Genomic DNA, 11,731 nt, shown 5'->3' with positions numbered 1-11,731 from the left:
ATAAGGTTGCTAATAGGTTTTGAAATTGTCCTTACAGTTTTTTCTTCTTCTTCTTATTGACTGACATGTCAAAAGGAACACAAATAGCACAACACAACTTTCTTATTCATTGTCATTCAGCTAGAGTTTTTAGAAGACATTAAGGATAAATAAAGTCCTCCATTAAAGAACACGAATTGTGTACATTTAAGAAGTAATACCTAAAATGTAGTCATCTGTTGAAGAAGAAAATTCTATTATTCTTTATCAAGCTTCTCCCCTAATAACTACTTTCCTCTCTTGTTTTTATCCTCTAAAACAAGATTTCATTAAGCAAAAGGGAGAAGGGATAAATGTGACACCTGACAGTATTCTTCATAACTTCTCAGAAACCAGTAAAGACAAACTATCATGACTATTTTATTTTAAATATTTTGGACCTGGACATATCAAATCAAAAACATATTGATTCATTTTATTGGAGAATGCTGTGATGCATTATAATCTAGTCCAATTATTTATTTGTATCAGAAGTATAGAAGCAGAACTAGACTCTGGGATAATCACCTAGTATTCTGCTAGGATAATTGTGCATAGCACTTTTGAAAGAGTATTTCATTTTACCACTTATTTGTCACATTTCCAAAATAGTACTTCAGATTTAGGAATAGGCATGCGACATAATGCTCCTCTCACCAGGAGATTCCATTACTGATTGGCCAATGCTTAATTTTGTCATGAGTTAAATGGCTCATAAAGATAATGGGATTGATTCCCTATTGCCTGGTGCCTTGTGGAGTTATTTACATCTGTATAAAGTGTGAGTAGAACAGTTGTGTTTCAATTTAGTAGCATTTTACATAAATTTTGTACAGATGTAAGCAACTAACAAGGTTCAGACTATGGAAAAATTAGACCCAGAATGTATACGCAGAAACTTGTGGCTACAGGCATCCATTTTATGAGACAATTAGTTAGATTTAACTTTTAAATCATTCAATGCTCCTTCCTTCTTCTGATGCAAAAATATTGTAGTATTATTCTGAACTCCTGCATGCAGTTGTATCTTATAATGTGTGTTGTTTTCAAACATGCAGTAATATCTTCTTACCGCAATTAAAAGATAAACTATATCCAAGTCTAGTTTTCAAGGTAGGCTCCATACTATGAATTACTAAAGTTAACAGTAAAATGTTTTTAGTTTGGCCTTCTGCTAGTTTTAATCCACTATATTATTTTCCGCAAAGCTGGTTCTTTTCCATGGCACATGACTTCATTCGTGTCTACTCCTCAAATACTCTGCCTATAGAACTCCAATTATTCTCAAGTGATCCATCTTCTAACACATGGTGAGGAAGAAAGGAGCCAAAAACAAAAGCAACCGTCATTGGCTGGACAGTCACCAAAATACAAAGGTATTGGTGAGAACAGTATGAGAAACAAAGAAAAGATAACTTTTTAGATGGGAGCAGCTGTATCAAATTACTTTTTTTATTCAACAAAAGAAATTACTTAATTATTCTCACTAAAGAAAAGATTTGTGGGACGTGCGTGACCTCCAAGTTTCAAAAGGTAACTGATAGATTAGGAAGTAATTGCAAAGGTAAGCTTGTAGCGGGCTGCCATGTAACTTTTTCCCCAAATGGGCACTAAGAACTATTTCACTCAAATATTACCTAACAAGAAACAAGTCACCAAATAAGACCACCTAACTAGCTAATAAAAATGATAAAGTGTTTTACTGGAGAGAGGAGTCACAAGATATGCTTTAAAAACCAAACAAAGAAGGTAGTGTAAGAGTGATGTTGTAGCTGTGATGGTCCGGAAATTATGCAGGAGGCAAAGATTTCTTAGTATGATATCTTTTATTGACTCAAATATGAGGTTGGAATAAAGTCAGACAAGCTTTCAACACAAGATGTTCTTCATCACATCTTCCTAGCCTAGAGTGAGAGTACGTTGACCCATCACCTTGGATGGTAAAGCTTACTGCCATCTCAACCATCCTCCAGCTCCATCTATTCCTTCAGTCATGGATGATGGTTTGCATTCCAGCAGGGATCAGGAAGGAGCTCTCACCAAGTTCCAGGAAAAACTGCTACTGTGCCTATCCATAAGCACTTTTGCATCTAGATGTAATCTGACTAAAGCAATTATTAGAAGCAATGCATATCCTAGCTCTCTATTCTTCATTTCTATGAATGATAAATCAAAATAACAGTATTTATCTTTCCTTACCACAGGAGCGCCTAGGAAAACAAAATGAAAGACTGGGAATGTATCTATTTACTGAGGAAAAAAGCTAACAGAAAATGTTTGGAAGACTGCAGTCTAGCTTCACAAGCAAACATTTAGTTATCCACAACTGACAAGTAAGCAAAAACACTGATTGGTTAGATTTAGTTTAAAGGCTGAACACATAATTTAGTTTTAACTTTATAATGTTTAGTTTTTAGGTAAACAATCGTGTCATAGGAAAGTTTATTTTCATGGATAGTAATGCTATAATTTCTAGTTTTATGAACATAAGATTTTGCATCCATAAAATACACCATCAGTTTTGGGATACGACCAAAATACAAGTGTACTCACAATTGTACAGGAAAGAAATGCAGCTGTCCAGTGGGTAAGGTGTAGGGGTGCAGGGAAAAAGATTTTCTTGGCCAATAGCAATAGCCAATTATTAGCCGGCCATATCGGCTGATACAAATCCAACATCTGATTTACAGGAATGCAGTCCAGCAGCTTAGTGAGTAGCCTCCTGCTGGTAAGTCTGTGCTGGGTAAACGGCATGGGAGAGAGAAGGGGTAGGGGGTGCAGATCGAGAACTCCCGGTCGGGGAGGGAGTGGGGCAGGGGGTGGCTTCTCCAGGGGGTGCAAGGAGGTGTGCAGCCTTGGGTGAGGCATGGGGGGGCATGTGGCCCCCTGGATTAGTGCATGGGCTGGGGGTGGCTGCACTGGCTTCTTCCCAGTGGGGGGAAATGGGTGAGGCAGGCTCAGCTGTTGGGGGGTGGGTGGGCAGTGAAAGCACTAGGGGGGCCTTGGGGGGGCTGTGGCCACCCCAAAATTCCCTATAGCCCCCCCATAGCCACCTTTTCCAGTGCTGCCACCATTGCATGGCCCACACAGCTGAGCTCACCCCTCCCTTGTCCACCCCAAGTGCAGTCCCAGCCCAGATCCCCTGTCAGAAAGAGGCCAGCACAAACCCTGGCCCTAAGCCCACAGTAGGCAGCCCAGCCTTGCCCCGTGCACAAATCTGGGGAGGGGATATGCCCCCCATGCCTCCTCCGTGGTGGCAGGAAGCTGCCCCCCTCCCCACCCACCCTGTACCCTCTGGACGAGCTGCCCACAGCTCTGCTCCCCCACCCCACCCTGGGTCACATTCACCACCCTGGCTGGGCAGCACCTGTCCCTGCCCCACTCACTCTCTTACCATGGGGGCCCTGATCTGCCCCTCTATGTCCCTTCCCCGCCACAGACTTACTGGCAGGAGGCTGCTCTCCAAGCTGCCAGGCTACATTCCTGGCTGCATGCACGTGCACATGCACATGCACATGCACACAGCATGTATTGGTGACGTTATCAGCCAAAAAAAGCCAAACACCAATAATGTTAATTTTTCTGTTATCGGTGCTGATGCAATATTCGACCAATATATCAGTGCACCTCTAAGAGACAATATTCAAATTTTTCTACATATCAGACTTAGTTTACCCAGTGGGGCAGAGGACTATGATTTGTATTACTTCCCCAACACCAATATAAGAAACTATGGCATTCACACCTGTTTCTAGGGGGAAAAAGCAGCTTTTTGTTCCAGTTATGACTTGGTAGTGAACTTAATGGTAGAAGGTGTCTAGGACAGTGTTTCTCAACCTGTGGGTCACAACCCAAAAGTGGGTCTCAAGAATATATGAAAGGGTCTTGAACAAATTTTACAAAAGGATAAACAAACTTTAAAAATGGATTCTTTTAAATGAGAAAAACATGGGAAACTGTGGCTTTACCACTGCAGACTATCAGTTCCAAGGCCGCCCCCCATACTCCCACACACCCTCTCTTTAGAGGCTGGGGCTTGGGAGCAGCAGGTCAGGAGTGAGGGGCAGTGGGTCGGGACTGGCCAATGTTTACAAATGAGTACAATAAAGGTTCAGAACCACTGGTCTAGATCTGGCTGGTTCAAACCAACTCTCCACCCTTCCACTCACTTTGTATGCAGTGGTGGAAAGGCACATCCAAACTTGGAAGCTCTCCTAGAGAGGCTAAGAGAGGTTTTCCTGCTTTTTTATGCAATGCATTTGAGATGTGCTATTCAACAGGATCTTCTGTGTGAAGTCTCATAGAACAGATAGGAATTTTATGCAGGCCACAGTGCTCATATGGGATTTCAAGTTATCTAGAGCCAGATACACTGCATCTAAAGTAGGCTACCTGTCCCTGAGATATGTGCAGTAAGGATCTTCATTTGGGTGGAAGCATCTTTTTGTACCTTCTGTGGGTCCAGTCACCAGCTTGGTTCTCACAGAACGTGTAGGGTGACTGACTTTCTAGTTTACATAATGTTTGGATAGTGAGCAAGCTAACCTCAACCATAGTTGTAGGGGCCATATATGGAAAGTGATGCTATATCTATATGCATACACACACACACACACACACACATACACACATATTTATAGATGTTGACACAGCAGCTGTAGCATAGCAGCCCAAGATGGGTACAGCCCAATTCGTTCTCAATTTATTTTCCAATGACTAGAAGGATTGTAATCTGTAGGATATAGGTTCTTAATGGTTGAGAATCAACTGTGGTTCCACACCGCAGTAAAGTCAGTCACTCTATTGCCCCACCCTACTTTGGCCATACATGCTCAGCATGTACCTCAGAAGATGGAGACTTTATAGTTCATCTGGGCTCAACCCCTGGTTCATGAGCTAGATACGGCTTGCACAGCTGCATCACCTGACCTGCAGGGCTCCCCAAGGACCTAGAAATTTGGATGCAGGGGGACACTGGCAGTATTAATTGCTGCTCCCTTCAGGGAGCTCTGCAGGGCAGATAAAATGGCTCCATATGCAGTGTGTGGCCAGATCGAGGAGTGTGGAATGAACTCAACATGCTGACCCCACTTGGGATCCAGTCCATGAACCAACACAGCAAAACATAGCTGCCATGTTTAATTTTAGCAGGCTGAATTAAGGTGTCTTGATCTCAGGGCAGGCTGCCTGCTATTGCGACCTGGCTTCCACCACTTCCCCCACCACCAATGGCTGCCGTGATTCACATGTGTTTAACATCCTGATAATACTTTGCTTATTCATGGCCCCCAAATAATCTTTTACACACTCCCCAAGGCAGTACATCCCACACTTGGGGAAAAAAGGCTGAGATGTAGTTCTGATTTCCAAGACCTGGCACAAAAAGGAGACTTCCTTTCTGCTTTGAAAGTAGAAGATTTTTTGCCTGAATTATGTCAGCATCTCTTCCGTGGCTTCTAGATGAACTAAAGAAGCCATATCTACTTGTAACAAACTCTTCAGAGAATGATTCCTAAAGAAAGATAAGGGGAGAGGGCAAAAGGCAAGGAGTGGATTTTTATGTACTGGCCATGTGTGATGATATCCAGCACCCATTGGACTGATGTTATGGGACACTGCTTGATGGAACTGGGCAAGGTGGTTACCAAACTGGCTCTCTTGCAGTTCCTGAAAAAGTCCTGTCAAATCTGATGATGCACTGATGAAGAGAAGGAAGACCACTGCACCAAGTTTTGTGACAGGATGGCAATCATGCTTTTTGGCACAATGAGCTGAGTTTTTCTGTCTCACCTAATACAGCAGGTGTCAAACTCATCTGGCGCTGTGAGCCAGATTAATAATGCAGGATCAAGTCCATGAGCTGTGCTGGAGCCATAGATGAGCTCTGAATATTGGATCTGGAACTGCTGCCACCACCGGGCTGTGCACAGCCTGAGTAGCTGGGGATGTGAGCTGGGGATGTGATCTGGGCACTCTGCGCAACATATAGGACTATGTTATGTGCCTTGCATGCTGCCTGTGGATCACTCTGAGACCCAGGGGAAGCACCAGGAGCTAGATAATATGGCTCTGTGGGCCAGATCTGTCCCATGGGCCATTGTGTTTGACACCTGCAGTAATCAGAGTACAGATTTCTAAGAAAATCAAGGTTGCTGCAGTGTACATGCTCACCTTCTAGCTTAACCTAATACAAGCTTCAGCCAACTAAGCCCAGATCCAATCCACACTTCACTGGGCATGTTTACATGAGATGTTTACCGTGCAGTAAACATCATATGTTTACATGTGCACCTGTATTTGGCTAGAGTAAATTAACTCTGCAGCAGGATAATTATTGTATTTACAAGTATTTTTTACTCTGCAGCAGCACATGTATAGATGCTGCCCCGGCTGGCTGGGGCATGAGGGTGCTTCCATGTGGGGGCTGCCTGCCAGCTAGCCCTGCACTCAAGTACTCTCATGCCCCAGCCAGCCCCTCTGCAGCACAGAGCCAGAAGGAGGAGTTCTGGGATGGAAGGCTGATCCCCTAGGCTCCTTGTTAGCTGAAGCTGCTCTGACCCAGCTCAATGTGCTGTGCTTCCAAGAGCATGTGCAGACGCAGTGCCCAGGAGCAATAAACTCCAGAGTTTATTCATGCGCACTGATAGCATGTGTAGACACACCCACTGTTTTCTACACTGCATACTCTACCTGAGTATCTGAATCCACATTGTTGCTTCTGGTATCCATATCTGATGGTTAGCATACCAGCGCGGGGCCTTTCAGGAACTGGCTTGTGGTACATTTTGGGACAATTCATGTTTCCTTCACAACCCCAAGGATGAAAACTACTTGTGTCTCCCATCACATTAGAATCTTTTAACAAGTACAGAGAGTTATGTAGAAGGCTACTGAATAGGTCCATCCCTTTTAAGGGCATGCCTTTGTGGCTTGGACTTCCCCAGCAATGCCTGATACATGAAGCCAAGATGCAGGCTGCACGCTCACACCACTATGACCCTGGATCAGAATGAGCAATCTGAAGCAACCATTATCATTTTTAGGACCATTTTTTCTGATCATCTTTTGAACTGTCCCCTGCTGTCTTGCAGGAGTTTTGACAGAAAAGGTTGTACTCTTATAGTTCAAAGAGTTATATTTGATATCTATACTGGCAGTTGCATAAAGTCTGATATGGCAACTGAGCTTGGTAAAGTGAGTATTCTGTGATAACATGCATGGATATTAGGAAAGAGGATGTACTACTTGAAAGAGGTGAGAACATGGGCCCTTGTGATGGAGGTATATACAGTGTTCTACCAGGATCATTCCAGATTCCATCAGGGACACAATAATGGTATCACAGAATATTCTGAAGGTGTTGATAACAATGGTCATTTCATTATTACTGGCAGGATTGGTCCTGGGGAAGTTTCTTCTATGTTGGACTGGCAGGTGACTCTTGTCACTTGTGTCTTGTCCATGATTACATTTTGAGCTTAATGAATTTCTCTCTGAATGCCTTGTGCATTCTTTTTCTCAGAAGATACCGAGCCCTTATTTTGAGGCAGCTTCCCTTTTGGTTGGGTTTTGTTATTAAAGGTAATTTCAGTGCAGGTACTCTTATAAATACACTTTTGAAAAGCACTTTTATAGCTACTTATACTGTCTTTGAGGTCAATGGTATTGTCTTGGGTGCCAGGTGTTTAACTGGTCCTGGAGTTTTTTGCCATGTTTTTTGGGCACTGTGCATTCACTGGATGAAATTTTGCATAACACCTTAGTGAGCTCTGATATCAGCCTCTTCAGGGACCAAGGAAATCTTCACTGGATGCTTCAGTAAGTGAAGCTTCAATTGAGTGCCTGGACCTTTTGCATTCTTAAACAGTGGGTATTTCTCAGCATCTACCTGTTATACGACTCTTACCCCAACAAAAGAGGCTTCTATTGTGCTTATCCTATTATAGGACACCTCAGACTCTCCTCCTCTTGTTATGCTTCTCAACAGGAGCATAAGAAAGCACCAAAAGACAGTGCTATTCAAAGACTGAATTGTTTTATGCACAAGGTAGTTGTGAATCTTCAATGAGATCCACAATGACACATCCTCTTGTTTCTAATGCCCACAGAATTAGCTCTCCACTCTGTGAATTTTTTAGGGATAAAGTGCCAGGGATAAACTGTATGCTGAGTGTTATTAAACAGGTGGCTGTATTTCCCTAAGGAAGCATGCTAACAGGAAGAGTTTTACAGAAAGAAAAATTCCTTATGCAACTGGCATGGTAGGGAGTGGGACAGAACTGAATTTCCTCGTGGAATATAAGACTGTAGTAGAATTGCAGACCTCCTCTTCTTCCCCGGTGCATGATCAGAAATTCACCCTCAAAAGAGCATATGCCATGAAGTTCATTTTCCAGCACATGCACATTTCCCTTCTCTTTCCTACAGGATTTTCTAAAGAATGAGACAGCTGGCTCCTATGATAAGAAAGTTATAATATTCAAATTTTAGTAGTTTTTTCTCATTAAAAAACCTTCACATAAAGAAAAAATAGACCAAAATTTTACATATTATACAATACTCAATGCATTACTGCTATATATATGGACCTGATCCAGAAAAAAAAACTTGAGCATTTCAGCAGGATTACTCATGTTTAAAGTTAAACATGCATTTAAGTGCTTTGTTGGGCTGAAGCTTAAGCATCCTATAAATGAACTGTTTTAATAGCACAGACCAAATATCTACTGGAATCTTAATGCAGAAGTAACCAGGGTTTCAAAAAGACAATGTCAACATTCGGAACTCTGACCTTTTTGCCCCACTTCAACTGGGTAAGCAAGAAAAAAAAAAACCAAACCAAAAATGGAAAGGAGAGCTTCCTTATCAGAAAGTACAGAATTGCTACATTTGTGAAAAGGAACGCAAGACATTGTATTGTTTCCTAAAATTGGAAAAGGAATATAGAGGAGAACATGCAAACTGACTTCTGATAGTGAGATGGAAAAAAAAGAATTAGATTCCACATAATTTATAGTTCAAGCAGAGAGGAGTCAACTAAAAGTAAATAAATTATTCCACTGTAGATGGACATGAAGTTCTCATTACTATTAATGGAAGATATGGGTGAATTTCAAGAGGATACTACATACATCTAAAGCACTGTACTTGTTAAAAATTATTGTGAAAGGATGTGTCCCTCTAATCAAGAGAATGTCAACCTCTGGTAGAACATAGCACTGAAACACTCAAAACTATCTACACATTCACTGAACTGTTCAGTAGACTAATTTGATGCAGTGTAAAGCATCACGGTCTACATGTGCAACACTATTAGACTGCAACAAACTACATTTCACCATTGTAAGACAGCAGTGTTGGGGACAGTACTATCTTATGGTGGTGAAAATAACTGCAGCTAAACACACATGTAAATGCTGACCCAGGTGTAAATTGTGCCTGGTCAGCCCAGGCAGCAGGGGGACAGATCTTTGCCTGCCATTTAGCTACACAGCTCTGCTCTTTGGCCATTCTCATGCCCCAGCCATCCCCTCCGCTGCCGGATGCCATGGCCCTGACCCCAGGGCTTACCTACCAGGCCTGCTGCCAGCCCAAGGCTGCTCTGCCCCAGCTGAAACTGCTGCAGTCCCACACACACATAGACACTGCACCTGGGAGCTGTTAACTCCATTACAAGCTACGTTGAAGTTTCTCGAGCCACACTAATTGAACATGAAGATGCAACCTGTATGGTAATGCTCCTCAGTCTTTCATATGTTTGAATGGTATTCTTGGCCTGTGCAAGTTTCATAGACATGCAGCAGGACCATTCACACAATTATATCAAACAGAATGAACCCAAGTCTGTATATGGGGTGGTTGGAGGGAGGGGGTTTTCTTATTCTATTAGCCTCAGCTGATAGACCTATTTGGCTGGAAATAAACTATTCCTATTTGAAAAGGAAAACTAGAAGTGCATAGAATAAGCATCTCTATTAAGAAATATCATACACAAGATTTCATAGATTTCATAGACATTAGGGCTGGAAGGATCTCAGTGAATTGAATCCAGCCCTGTGCCCTAAGGGCAGGAAGTCAGCTGGGGTCATAGGATCCCAGCAAGATAAGCATCCAATACTTGAACCATCTCTGATGGCAGGCTATTCCACACCTTGGAGGCTCGGACAGTAAAGACATTCTTCCTTATGTCCAGCCTGAAACGGTCTTGCAGTAGTTTATGACTGTTTGACCTTGTCATCCTTTGGGGTGCTCAGGTGAACAAACGTTGCCCCAGATCCTGGTGGTGACCCCTGATAAGCTTATAGGTGGCCATAAGATCACCCCTGAGTCTACATTTTTCCAGGCTAAAGAGCCCCATGGCTCTCAGCCTGTCATCGTAAGGTCTGTTTTCCTGACTTCTGATTTTGCGCGTGGCTCTCCTCTGGACTCTCTCAAGCTTCTCCACATCCTTTTTGAATTGTGGTGCCCAAAACTGGATGCAGTACTCCAGCTGTGGCCACACCAGGGCCGAGTACAGGGGGAGAATGACATCCCAGGATTTGCTTGAGAAGCATCTGTGGATGCAAGCCAGAGTTTGGTTGCTTTACTAGTTGCATTGAAACTTACATGCTACAGAGTCTGAACTTCAGATGTATTCCAAACAGTTATTGGCTGGCAATGTAGCTGAAATTCACATAACAGACTCCAGTGAACTGTGCTTCCAACTCAGAGAATCAGTTAAAAAAACAGCAAAAAACCCCAACTTGGAAGCCAGGGAATTGAGTGTACAAGTCATGAGATCTGAGCCCATCCCAATTCAACACTTTGAAAAGTGCCCCTGAGTTTAGAGGAGACTAGGTGCTGACGGCCCTTGTACTTTAGCCAAGGAATGAAGTAGTAGCTCTGGCACTAGCTTCACTGGCTTCAAATCACCATGTCTCTCAACCAGGGCTGGGCATTCAAGAGTAGTCTACAGGGTTTTAGTGGAGAATGCAGTAAAAATACTATCTTTTATTAAACATATACACAATTTAGTTTGTAAAGCTAGAGTGTGATTTCTTTCTCTCTGTCTTCACTTAAGGGTTATGGCAATGGCAAATAAAATATTTGCTATGTTTTCATCTCAATTTTAGGGTGGTAAATTTCCCTCAAGGAGAAGTTTGTTTCATGTTGCCACTTGGAAGCTCATTGTCTGTTACAAAAATGTGATTTGCAAGTATTTTTAATTTCTTTTTGTAAGTATTATAGGTCTTCAGCATTCTGCTTGGTTTAAACCATCTAATTTTGGGAAAAAAGCATTTATTATTTTCCCCTAGTACATATGCAAATAAACCATGTACTACTGTCTTCATATTATACAGTTTTCATTTTCCCCCACCATCCTATTCAACCACAATATATTTTTAAACCTAAAAAGGAAGAAACTTGTTGGTTTTGGGGTTTTTTTTAACATAAAATTATCAAAAACAGAGGACGAAGATCTCAAGAGGCCTTCTAGTTTAACCCACTACTCACAGGGGGATTATCTGTTTAAACCATTCCATGTTGTTGACACATGTAAAATATATAGTCATAGCAAATGACTTTGGTATGGCTGGTATGACGCAACTATTATATCTGCATGCTCCTATAGTAATGCAAGTGTAGCAAGACTATAATGTAGCTTTAACCTTGCTTCATTCAGTGTTAGGGTTGTAGAAATTTACCTCCTGTCTATCACTTTAGGAGCATACAG

Source organism: Crocodylus porosus, unplaced genomic scaffold (assembly GCF_001723895.1).
Source record: "Crocodylus porosus isolate Cpor-Errol unplaced genomic scaffold, CroPor_comp1, whole genome shotgun sequence".
NCBI classification, from domain to species: Eukaryota; Metazoa; Chordata; order Crocodylia; family Crocodylidae; genus Crocodylus; species Crocodylus porosus.
This window is presented reverse-complemented; position numbering follows the sequence as displayed.